Here is a 12,120-nt window from a genome sequence, read left to right on the forward strand (position 1 = left end):
CTTCTTTTCTTCATGCTCTCAGAGGCTAGCACTAATAATAACAGGATATATCTCTTTTTCATCAAGATAAGCATACTTAAGAGTATCAGGCAACTGTTTAAGCTCGAACACATGATCACCTTTTGGTGGGGGTGGATCTCCAAGCAGTTCAACAGGCAAATTATTTTTAAGGATAGGCTGTTGTTCGAAGATAACTCTATCTATCTCATTCCTTTCATCCATATGCATATCCTTTTCATGCTCAAGCAAGTATTGCTCTAAAGGATCAGTAGGAGGCACAACAATAGAAGCTAGGGCAATAATTTCATCCTTACTAGGCAACTCTTTTTCATGAGGTTGTCTACCAAACTTGGAGAAATTGAACTCATGTGACACACCTTCAAAGCCAACAGTGATAGTTTGCTTCTCACAGTCAATATGAGCATTGACAGTATTGAGGAAAGGTCTGCCAAATATGATGGGACAAAAGCTATCTTGTGCGGTAGCAAGAACGAGAAAATCAACAGGATACTTCGTTTTACCACACAAGACTTCAATATCTCTAACAATTCCCAAAGGGCAGATAGTATCTCTATTGGCAAGCTGAATAGTGACATCAATAGGTTCCATCTCAATTGGTGCAATCTAGTCTTTAATTTCATCATATAGAGATTGAGGTATTGCACTAACACTAGCACCCACGTCACATAAACCATGATAACAATGAACTCCTATCTTAACAGAAACAATAGGCGTGCCAACAACATGCCTATGTTTGTCTCTAGCATGAGGTTTAGCAATTCTAGCAGCATCTTCACAGAAGTGAATATCATGGCCCTCAACATTGTCGGACAGGAGATCTTTGATAATAGCAATGCTAGGTTCAACTCTAATTTTCTCAGGGGGTGAAGGTGTTCTAATGTATCCCCTACGTATCACAGTTGAAACTTTAGAATGATCCTTTATCCTAATAGGGAAAGGTGGTTTCTCAATGTAAGCACTGGGAACAACATGATCATTATAAGCGATGACTTTCTCTTCAAATGGATTTGGTTTTACTACATTGACTTCTAAGGGAGGATGATATTTAAACCACTTCTCTTTAGGGAGATCAATATGAGCAGCAAATGATTCACACAATGAAGCTACTATCTCAGAGTCAAGTCCATATTTAGCGCTAAAATCACAAAAAGTATTTGTTTCAACAAAGGATTTAACGCAATCAAACTTGAAATTCATACCTGACTCCTTACCTTCATCAAACTCTCAATCTTCAAAGTTGCATTTAATTATTTCCAATAAATTCCATTTGAAGTCAATATCTCTCTTCATAAAAGAACCGGTACAATAAGTGTCAAGCATGGTGCGATTATCATGAGAAAGCCGAGCATAGAAGTTCTGAATGATAATTTCTCTCAAGAGCTCATGGTTGGGGCATGAATATGACATTGATTTAAGCCTCCCCCAAGCTTGAGCGATGCTTTCTCTGTCACGAGGCCAAAAATTATAAATATAATCCCGATCACGATGTACCAAATGCATAGGATAAAACTTTTGATGAAATTCCAATTTCAATCGGTTGTAGTTCCATGATCCAGTATCATCACATAGCCTATATCATGTCAATGCTTTATCCCTCAAAGATAAGGGAAAGAACTTCTTCTTGACCTCAACCTCGGGCAAACCTGCAAGCTTAAATAAACCACAAACTTCATCTACATAGATTAGATGCAAGTCGGGATGTGATGTTCCATCTCCTGTAAAAGGATTAGCCAGCAGTTTCTCAAGCATACCCGAAGGAAATTCATAGCAAATATTTTCAGTAGGTGCAGCAGTTTTAGGAGCAACTCCTTGTGCTTCCGTTCGAGGTGAATATACCCCAAACAACCTCCTCAAAGGATTAGTTTCCATAGTGACAAGTGACAATAAATTTCAGCACACTATATAAATGTTTCCTTACCAAATTCCACTTACCAAAGGCGCTTCACTCCCCGGCAACGGCGCCAGAAAAGATTCTTGATGACCCACAAGTGTAGGGTATCTATCGTAGTCCTTTCTATAAGTACGAGTGTCGAACCCAACGAGGAGCAGAAGGATCTGACAAGTGGTTTTCAGCAAGGTATTCTCTGCAAGCACTGAAATTATCAGTAACAGATAGTTGTGTGACAAGATGATTCGTACCAAGTAGCAAGTAACAAGTAGAAATAGTAAAAAAGGTGCAGCAAAGTGGCCCAATCCCTTTTGTAGCAAGGGACAAGCCTGGACAAACTCCTATAGGAGGTAAAGCGCTCCCGAGGACACACGGGAATTTCTGTCAAGCTAGTTTTTATCATGTTCATATGATTCGTGTTCGCAACTTTGATAGTTTGATATGTGGGTTGACCGGTGCTTGGGTGCTGCCCTTACTTGGACAAACCTCCCACTTATGATTAACCCCTCTCGCAAGCATCCGCAACTACGAAAGAAGAATTAAGACAAAGTCTAACCATAGCATTAAACTACTGGATCCAAATCATCCCCTTACGAAGCAACACATAAACTAGGGTTTGGAGATGAGATGGTGCTGATGAAGATGTTGATGGTGATGAGTCCCCTCCGACGAGAGGAGTGTTGGTGATGACGATGGCGATGATTTCCCCCTCCGGGAGGTAAGTTTCCCCGGCAGGACGACCCTGCTGGAGCTCTAGATTGGTTCTGTTCAAGTTTTTCCTCGTGGCGGCGGCAATTCCTCCCGAAAGCCTCCTCTTGATTTTTTCTGGAACGAAACCATCCTTATAGCAAAAGAGGGGAGCTAGAGGGCCAACAGGGAGCCCACAAGCCTCCTAGGCGCGGCCAGGGGGGTAGGCCGCCCCTAGCAGGCTTGTGGCCTCCTGGTGGCTGCTGCCTCTTGAGCTTGCGTTGGTTTTTCCCTTGAAGAGGAAAGGGTGATGCAGCACAGGAGCAGTAAGTATTTTCCTCAGTTTGAGAACCAAGGTATCAAACTAGTAGGAGAATCGAGGTCAAGTCTAGAGTACCTGCGCAAAAAAAAAGAGCTTGCACCCAACGCTATAAAGGGGTTGTCAATCCCTTCAAGATTGATTGCAAAGTGATCTGAAGGCGGAAAGTGCAACGAAGTAAAAGTATAAGGCTGAAAATATGGTGTGAAGTAGACCCGGGGGCCATAGTGTTCACTAGAGGCTTCTCTCAAAATAGCAAATAATATGGTGGGTGAACAAATTACTGTCGAGCAATTGATAGAACCGCGCAAAGTCATGACGATATATAAGGCAATGATCATACATATAGGCATCACGTCCGAGACAAGTAGACCGATACTTTCTGCATCTACTACTATTACTCCACACATCGACCGCTATCCAGCATGCATCTAGTGTATTGAGTTTATGACGAACAGAGTAACGCCTTAAGCAAGATGACATGATGTAGAGGGATAAACTCAAACCAATGATGAAAACCCCATCTTTTTCCCTTGATGGGAACAACACGATGTGTGCCTCGCTGCCCCTTCTATCACTGGGAGAGGTCACCGCACGGTATGAACCCAAAACCAAGCACTTCTCCCATTGCAAGAATCATAGATCAAGTTGTCCAAACAAAACCCACAACTCGAAGAGAATTACAAGGATATGAAATCATGCATATAATATATCAGAAGAAACTCAAATACGATTCATAGATAATCTGATCATAGATCCACAATTCACCGGATCTTGATAAACACACCGCAAAGAAGATTACATCGGATAGATCTCCATGAAGATCATGGAAAACTTTGTATTGAAGATCCAAGCGAGAGAAGAAGCCATCTAGCTACTAGCTATGGACCCGAAGGTGTATGGTGAACTACTCATGCATCATCGAAGAGGTCATGGTGTTGATGAACAAGCCCTCCGTATCCGAATCCCCCCTCCGGCAGGGCACCAGAACGTGCCCCAGATGGGATCTTGCAGAGACAGAAGCTTGCGGCAGCGAAAAAGTATTTTCGTGGATCTCTCTCGCAGTTTTGGAATTTTTCTGAATTTATAGGTGGAAGAGATAAGGCAGACGAGCCACAAGGGGCCCACAAGCCTGCTAGGCGCGCCCCCTGGACGCGCCTCGGGGGCTTGTGGGGTCCCCTGGTGGCCCCTGCCTTGGTTCTCAAGTCTCGTGCTTATCTTCTGTTCCGGAAAAAAATCTTTTCAGAAGTTTTATTCCGTTTGGACACCGTTTAAAATCCTCCTCTGAAAAGGGTCAAAAACACGGAAAAAACAGGAGCTGGCACTTGGCACTGAGTTAATAAGTTAGTCCCAAAAAAGATATAAAAGGCATACAAAACATCCAAAGTTTGACAAGATAATAGCATGGAACCATCAAAAATTATAGATACGTTGGAGACGTATCAAGCATCCCCAAGCTTAACTCCTGCTCGTCCTCGAGTAGGAAAGTGATAAAGACTGAATTTTTGATGTGGAATGCTACCTAGCATAGTTGTCCTCTGTAACTTCTTTCATGTGACATGAATGTTCAGATCCGTAAGATTCAAAACAATAGTTTGCTATTGACATGAAAACAATAATACTTCAAGCAAACTAGCAAGGTAATCATGAACTTTTGAAATAACAAGGCCAAAGAAAGTTATCCCTACAAAATCATATAGTTTGGCTATGCTCCATCATCCTCACACAACTAATTTAAATCATGCACAACCCCGGTATTGGCCAAGTAATTGTTTTCTCACTCTTACGTTCTCAAACCTTTTACAACTATCACGCAATACATGAGCGTGAGCCATGGATATAGCACTATAGGTGGAATAGAGTGTGGTGGTGGTTGTGAGACAAAAAGGAGGAGATGGTCACATTGACTCGGCGTATTAAAGGGCTATGGAGATGCCCATTAATAGATATCAATGTGAATGAGTAGGGACTTCCGTACAAAGGATGCACTAGAGCTATAAGTATGTGAAAGCTCAAAAGTAGAACTAGTGGGTGTGCATCCAACTTGCTTGCTCACGAAGACCTAGGGCAATTTGAGGAAGCCCATCATTGGAATATACAAGCTAAGTTATAAAATAAAGATTCCCACTAGTATATGGTGGTGACAAAACAAGAGGCTCTCGATCATGAAGAACATGGTGCTATTATGAAGCACAAGTGTGGAAAAAGATAGTAGCATTGTCCCTTCTCTCTTTTTCTCTTTTTTTATTTGGGCTCTTTGGCGTCTTTTTTTCTCTTTTTTTATGTCGGCAACTTTGGCCTCCTTTTTTTTATTTCCTCACATGCGACAATGCTCTAATAATGATGATCATCACACTTTTATTTACTCACAGCTCAAAGCTTAGAACAATGATGACTCTATAGGAAATGCCTCCGGCAGTGTACCGGGATGTGCAACGATCTAGCTTGGCGTATGACATTGAAACATCTCGCTAGGTATCTTACGATCATGCAATGGCAATAGGAGAGTGACGGCACAAGTCATGAGACGGAACGGTGGGAGTTGCATGGCAATATATCTCGGAATGACTATGAAAATGCCATAGTAGGTAGGTATGGTGGCTGTTTTGAGGAAGGCATATGGTGGGTTTGTGCACCGGCGAAAATTGCACGGTACTAGAGAGGCTAGCAATGGTGGAAGGTGAAAGTGCATCTATACCATGGACTCACATTAGTCATGAAGAAATCACATACTTGTTGCGAAAGTTTTTATTAGTAATCAAAACAAAGTGCTAAACGCATACTCCTAGGGGAAGGGTTGGTAGGTGTTAACCATCGCGCGATCCCGACCGCAACACAAAGGATGACAATCAATAGATCAATTATGCTCTGAATTCCTAACATAGCAGTTCACCATACGTGCATGTTACGGGAATCACTGACTTCAACACAAGTATTTCGAGATTCACAACACCCTACTAACATAACTCTTAATATTACCGAGTCCACGTCTCAAAACTAATTGAGAGGAATCAAACTTCTCTTTCTACTCAATGCTCATGAAGATAGAAGTTTTTGTATCCTCTTTGGGTACCTATCACCTTTGGGACTATTTTCATGGCACAAACCAACTACGAAATCACGCACCGCCGTGCTCTAAAAGATCTAAGTGAAGCACATAGAGCAAAAATTATCTTAGCTCAAAAGATATGAGTGAAGCACGATGAGCATTCTAGCAAATTCATGATGAGTGCATGTCTCTCTCAAAAGGTGTGCAGAAAGGATGATTGTGACACAACAAAAAGAAAAGACTCCTACGATACAAGATGCTCCAAGCAAACCACATATCATGTGGTGAATAAAAATATAGCTCCAAGTAATGTTACCGATGGATTGAAGACGAAAGAGGGGATGCCTTCCCGGGGCATCCCCAAGCTTAGGCTTTTTGGTGTCCTTGAATTTGGCTTGGAATGCATTGGGCATCCCCAAGCTTGATCTCTTTCCACTCTTTATCCCTTTGTCCATGAGAACATCACCCAAAACTTAAAAACTTCACAACACAAAACTTAAACAGAAACTCGTGATATCATTAGCACAAGAAAACAAACTACCACCTCTTAAGGTACTGTAGCAATCTTTATTTCTATTTATATTGGTGTTAGATTACTGTATTCTCACTTTTCCATGGCTAGTAACCCCCGATCCAATCCATAGTTTCATCAAAACAAGCAACCAACTCAACAAAAACAGAATCTGTCAAAAACAGACCAGTCTGTAGCAATCTGTATACTTCGTATACTTCTGGTACCTCAAAAATTCTGAAACATTACGACTGACTGGGCAAAAGGCATATCAAGAAGTAGACAAAAGAATCAACTCAAAAGCTCTTTGTGAATAAAAATGAAAAATAATATCGTGAGCGAAAAGTTTCTGTCTTTTGCTTGGCTCACACACAAAAAGAAACACAAAAGACACAATCATAAGAGAATTATGATGGTGTGGACGCAACAAAACAGAAAGAAAAAGATAAATTCATTGGGTTTCCTCCCAACAAGCGTTATTGTTTAACGCCCTTAGCTAGGCACAAGGCGATAGAATCACGTATCGTCGTCTTTGGTGCTCAAACCATAAGTAGTCCTCATCATAGATTCATAAGGCAATCTTATTTTCTTTCTAGGAAAATGCTACATTCCCTTCTTTAAAGGAAATTGAAATATAATATTCCCTTCCTTCATATAGATGATAACACCGATAGTCCTTAGGAGAGGTCTACCAAGGATGATATGGCACGTATGATTGCAATCAATGTCAAGCACAATGAAATCCACGGGTACATAGTTCCTATTTGCAATAATAAGAACATCATTGATCCTTCCCATGGGTTTCTTGACAGTAGAATCCGCAAGATGAAAATTAAGAGAACACTCCTCAATCTCATTAAAACCCAGAACATCACATAAAGACTTTGGAATCGCGGAAACACTAGCACCCAAATCACACTAGGCAATGATTCTCTCTTCAACTGGATTGGGTTTAACTACATTGATTTCTAAGGGAGGATGATATTTAAACCACTTCTCTTTGATTCACACAATGAAGCTATATCTCAGAGTCAAGTCCATACTTAGTGCTAAAATCACAAAAAGTATTTGTTTCAACAAAGGATTTAACGCAACCAAACTTGAAATTCATACCTGACTCCTTACCTTCATGAAGCTCCCAATCTTTAGAGTTGCGTTTAATTGTCTCCAATAAATTCCACCTGAAGTCAATATCTCTGTTCATAAAAGAACCGGTACAAGAAGTGTCAAGCATGGTGCGATCATCATGAGAAAGTCGAGCATAGAAGTTCTGAATGATAATTTCTCTCGAGAGCTCATGGTTGGGGCATGAATATAACATTGATTTAAGCCTGCCCCAAGCTTAAGCGATGCTTTCTTTGTCACGAGGCCAAAAATTATAAATATAATTCCGATCACGATGTACTAAATGCATAGGATAAAACTTTTGATGAAATTCCAATTTCAACCGATTGTAGTTCCATGATCCAGTATCATCACATAGCCTATACCATGTCAACTCCATATCCCTCAAAGATAAGGGAAAGACCTTCTTCCTGACCTCATCCTCGGGCAAACCTGCAAGCTTAAATAAACCACAAACTTCATCTACATAGATTAGATGCAAGTCTGGATGTGATGTTCCATCTCCTGTAAAAAGATTAGCCAGCAGTTTCTCAAGCATACTCGAAGGAAATTCATAGCAAATATTTTCAGTAGGTGCAGTAGGTTGAGGAGAAACTCTTTGTGCTTCCTTTCGAGATGAAGATACCCCGAACAAGCCCCTCAAAGGATTAGTTTCCATAGTGACAAGTGACAATAAATTTCAGCACACTATATAAATGTTTCCTTACCAAATTCCACTTACCAAAGGCGCTTCACTCCCTGGCAACGGCGCCAGAAAAGAGTCTTGAGGACCCACAAGTATAGGGGATCTATCGTAGTCCTTTCGATAAGTAATAGTGTCGAACCCAACGAGGAGCAGAAGGATCTGACAAGTGGTTTTTAGCAAGGTAATATCTGCAAGCACTGAAATTATCGGTAACAAGTAGTTGTGTGGTGAGATGATTCGTAGCAAGTACCAAGTAACAAAAGTAACAACGGTGCAGCAAAGTGGCCCAATCCCTTTTGTAGCAAGGGACAAGATTGAACAAAGTCTTATAGGAGGTAAAACGCTCCTGATGACACACGAGAATTTCTGTCATGCTAGTTTTCATCACGTTCATATGATTCGCGTTCGCTACTTTGATAGTTTGATATGTGGGTGGACCGTCGCTTGGGTACTGCCCTTACTTGGACAAGCATCCCACTTATGATTAACCCCTCTCGCAAGCATCTGCAACTACAAAAGAAGAATTAAGACAAAGTCTAACCATAGCATTAAACTAGTGGATCCAAATTAACCCCTTACGAAGCAACAGATAAACTAGGGTTTAAGTTTCTGTCACGCTAGCAACCCATCATCTACTTACTACTTCCCAATGCCTTACTCTAGGCCCAAATAATGTTGAAGTGTTATGTAGTCGACGTTCACATAATACCACTAGAGGAAAAACAACATACAACACATCAAATTACTGAACGAATACCAAATTCACATGACTACTTATAGCATGACTTATCCCATGTCCTCAGAACAAAAGTAACTACTCACAAAGCATAATCATATTCGTGACCAGAGAGGTAATGAGTAGCATCAAAGATCTGAACATAAACTATTCCACCAAGTAATCCAACTAGCATCAACTACACAGAGTAATCAACACTACTAGCAACCTTACAAGTACCAATCGGAGTCACGGAACGGAGATTGGTTACAAGAGATGAACTATGGTTTGGAGATGAGATGGTGCTGATGAAGATGTTGATGGTGATGAGTCCCCTCCGATGAGAGGAGTGTTGGTGATGACGATGGCGATGATTTCCCCCTCCGGGAGGGAAGTTTCCTCGGCAGGATCGTCCTGTCGGAGCTCTAGATTGGTTTTGCTCAAGTTCCGCCTCGTGGCGGCGGCGAATCCTCCGAAAAGCCTCCTCTTGATTTTTTCAAGACCGAAACCCTTCTTGTAGCAAAAGAGGGGGGCTAGTGGGCCAGCAGGGAGCTCACAAGCCCCCTAGGCGCGGCCGGGGGGGGGGGGGGGGGGGCGGGGGGTAGTCGCGCCTAGCAGGCTTGTGGCCACCTGCTGGCGCCCCTCTAGCACTTCTTCGGCCCTGTATTTTTTATAAATCCCAAAAAAATCCACATTTATTTTCACGGCTTTTTCAGGCTTGCTCCTTTTTCAGGCCAGAATTCCAGCTGCCGGCATTCTCCCTCTTCATATAAACCTTGCAAAATAAGAGAGAAAAGGCATAAGTATTGTACCGTGAAGTGAAATAACAGACCAAAAAGCGATAAATATCAACATGAAAGCATGATGCAAAATGGACGTATCAGAAATATAGTGATTTTGTACAATTATCGTTTTAGATCCTTTGCAGGTAAACTCCTCCCCAAATGGGGAAGGCACATATGTTGTCGAGAAGTTCTATCGCTCCGATGCTATAAGATCAATAACTTCGAAGGCAAAAATCCAAGAGTGGTAGATGAGCAAAGAATTAAGCATTACATCTCAAGTAAACCCATTAATATTGGAACTAAATTACCCAAGTGATAACACCGGAGTAGCACATAAGAGAGACCTTCTGGAACGCTCTAGAAAAGTGAAAAAGGAGTAGGTACGTGAAACGCTAATAAAACGACTCCAAAAATTCCAAAAAAATATGTTCTATTGGTTCTCTTATTTTAGAAAAAATACAAAAATAAAAAGGTGTCAGGGGGACCCACGTGGAATCCACAAGGCAACAGGGTCCGACCACCTCCCTAGCCGCATCCTGGTGCCTTATAGGGCCCTCGTGTGCCTCCTAGACTCTGTTTTCTTGTCGGGACCCTGATCCTATGCCATACGAATCTAGCTTGTAACACATCATATCACTATGTGGCCTCACGCATGGTAATCACCATGAGTGCCACCTTACGTTGGCTGGGACCATCTGCGCCTTTTGGCTCACGTGCATTATTGTATCGCTAGATATCATATATCATAGAACCAGGGTCGACATGACTAGTTATAAACCCAACTGGCGCAACCATGGAGGAATAGGTGTACGTAAACCATCAAAGCAGGTGTCGGTCATCAGCGTGTGTAGATGAGTCGTACCAAGTTACATGGACTCCATTACACCACGTGGCATTTCCCCGAAGGGACAAACACATCAGCAAAGAAGGATACATGCCGATCAATCAATGTGTTCGGAGCAGTAGCAAGCTACCAGGGCTCAATGGCAGCACAAAGAGGCATTTTCCTGTAGAGCAGGATACCATTGGCACACAACTAGGTGTCGAATCCCACACATACCAATGCATTTCAAACATACACACAATATGCACGATATGTGTAGATACAACATGGCATCACAACATAACTCTACAACACATCATTTGTTTAGAAGGCTCCGAGGATCCAACATAGTTTAATGTTACAAGCAGGGGGGTCACATGACCCAACATTCAGAGCATTCAAACAACAAGCGGAAGTTACATGTCTGGGTACATACACTACTAAAAATGGCTGGAAGAGCGTGAAAAGCTACAACGGCCCTACTAGAGGAGCCAGACCACTATCTGGGTTTCCAATCTACTCCATCGATGTCAACACCAAGAGGAAAACGGAAGGAGTGTAACATCTATCTCTGCAAAAATGTAAATAAACACTAGTTAGTACGAAAGTACTAAGCAAGACTTACATCAGAACTAAGTACTTATGCATCATGTAGCAATGAACAAGATTGTGGGGTTTACTGCAGAAATGCAAGCTTTGACATTTGGCTAACCTAGACTACGACAATGTATCGTTCCTCTCTCATCTCTTTACGAGAGAGCGCACACGAGTCCACATATCCACCACATCAATACACCACCATGGATTCTCTCTCATCTTCCTAGGAGAAGGCCATCCATAACACTCACACTTATCTTGCACATTTTAGAGTATTGATTAAAGTTATCTATGAACCATGCAAGCCTCCAAATAGTATATATCCGAGGATGTGAGCATTCGAATAGATAGTTACCCTGCAGGGGTGTACTTCTTAACACACGCTTCCTCCACTTATCACCATGTGCACATCATGCACCTCGGCAACCTTCAAGCGGAATCCTAGCGAGGGAGTCGGCCACTGACATTAACCTAGAACGACTCTAACCCAACATAGTCGCCTATCCGAGTTACCTACCACAATTGAGAATCCGGCTGTGTTTCATGATTCAGACTCAGAAGTCCGTCCCGGTTGGGTCATTCATGCACTTTGCAGGCCCGGCCACATCCTATGAACGTTTCGAACTACTGCGACTCCTCGGCAGAGAACAGGGTAGGCTAAAAGGACGAGAGGGGTTGGGTTACTGAAACCCAATGTGCGGTAGTAGCTAGTCTTGGAACACCAACACAAGATCTTAGGTCCTAAGTGCGGCGACAATGATATGACCCACCATGTACTCCTACATGGGCTCTCATCACTACCTTTACCGAAACAGGTTCACACGCTTAACTCTCATCACTAGGACATGTTCATTCCAACTCATCATCCAGATGGTCAGACCAACACAACTCTAAGCACAACAAGCATTACCGGGT

Source organism: Hordeum vulgare, chromosome 4H, assembly GCF_904849725.1.
Source record: "Hordeum vulgare subsp. vulgare chromosome 4H, MorexV3_pseudomolecules_assembly, whole genome shotgun sequence".
Lineage (NCBI taxonomy): Eukaryota > Viridiplantae > Streptophyta > Magnoliopsida > Poales > Poaceae > Hordeum > Hordeum vulgare.